We start from the raw sequence: 1,985 nt of genomic DNA, 5'->3' as shown, positions 1-1,985 counted from the left end.
GGGCGAGCATGTTTGGTGGGATGCGGATTGGAACCCGCGACCCTCAGATTGTGAGTCGAGCGCCTTATCCACCTGGCCATGCCGGGCCTGGTGGCTGGTTCTCCACTCCATTTTATTGACATATACTTGGTATGGAGGATAGGTAACAGGTTCAAGCAAAACGAGAGAAATACATGGAATTATAAGAAAAAGTGTTCGAAGATAAACCAGTAACAAAAACAAGCGTATTGACCAAAACCCAAAGAGAATCAGAATAAAATATAATAATATACAAATAGAAAACTTAATAATATTAATTACGTTAATGTGAAGAGAACAAACAGCTAAATAGGCTTCAACGAGAAAAAAAGAAAGAAAGAGAAAAACAATAGTTTTATCTGAAAAGAGCAGATGGGATCTTTGTCACAATGACCACCCTAGCGGTAAAAACAGTAACCGAAATAACTGGAGGAATGCCAGAATATTGTATGGGGAATTAAATCAGAATTTCTAACTATGACTGAGTTTGAATAAATAGACCAAACATAATATAACACAAAATAATAATGATTCTTCATTTACTTACAAACACACTGAGATATGACGAGTGCTCAAAACATAAGACAATGCAAAGCTGTTATTAAGAATACAGACCTAGCCAAGATCTGTATGAAATAAGACTGAGATAGTACAGCAAGTATATATAAAGGACAATAGCGCCATCTCTCCCAGAATGCATGATTCATTCACATCAATGATCATTCAACTAGAAAACAAAATATAATTTATAACCTCCAGGTATTACAGAGCCCGCAACTTAACTACAGAAACTACATAATATACTAATTTACACAAGCAGCACCCTCTTGCACATAAAAGTTTTAATTGACACCAGAGAGGAAATAACTTGTAGTGTTAAGTAACAAAGTCAATGGCAAGTTATCCTAATTTCAAAATTGATTCCTATTCATAAACTTATGCGTTCGTGTGAAAAAAATCAACAAAGTGAACACGAAACAATCACCTATGTAAACTAAAAGAAAAATAATCACCTGGTATACTTGACATACAACATCAAAACACAGATTAACGAAATTAATTAAAAAATTTTAAAATATGATATAAATAGAAACGAATAAAGATAAATTAAAGTGGTTATTTAAACATAATTACAAGAAAAGAAGAAAATCAAATGAGACCCAGAAGCATGGGTTATTGTGATAAAAACATGGGGTTAAATGTAATTTCTAGCAAGTTAGAAAGTTTATAGACTATATGAAGTATAATATTAATTATGCTTTATCTCCACAATGATTTCGGCGTTTGCTAGGTGTGTTATGATCCTAACAGAAATTTCTAATTTGTAATAAACAAATACTGCTTTGATATAGTAATACTAAATCTGATAAACAGTCTTGCAAAACACAATACTCCATGTTCATAACATAACGGGCCGGACATAGCCTAGTAGTTAACATGCTCAGACTGAAAACCAGAGGATTCAGGGTTCAAATTCCATTGTATAAAAACGCTTCCCACAAACCGAGTCTTAAGTACATTATAAGAGCGATAATCAAGTCAAACTATTCAATCAGGTAATTGCAGCTCAAATATTGGTGGTGGGTGCTGATGAATAGGTATCTTCTCCGTAGTACGTTTGTTCAAATATCGTGTAGCTTTACGAGAAAATTCCAAAACAAACTAACAAACATTAAAAGAAAATTCTTTTGTGAAACCTAATCACAGTTGAAAAAATAATTTTGTACTTATTTTCGATTGTTCTAGAATTGCAAAATAATGAAATAAATAAATAGAAAGTCGTCAGGAGTAAAATGGTAATGAGTACCTTACAAACGTCAGAATACGTACAAAAGATGTCTGCAGATGCGTACACAAGATGTTTCCAGATAGACTTGACCAGAAACAGAAATGTGGCTGTATATTACTACTTTAACAATTCTAAAAGCATAGCACTCTTAGTATTGCCTCAAGAGTCATTCAGAATC

The sequence above is a fragment of the Limulus polyphemus genome, unplaced genomic scaffold, assembly GCF_000517525.1.
Source record: "Limulus polyphemus unplaced genomic scaffold, Limulus_polyphemus-2.1.2 Scaffold2258, whole genome shotgun sequence".
Classification (NCBI taxonomy): domain Eukaryota; kingdom Metazoa; phylum Arthropoda; class Merostomata; order Xiphosura; family Limulidae; genus Limulus; species Limulus polyphemus.
This window is presented reverse-complemented; position numbering follows the sequence as displayed.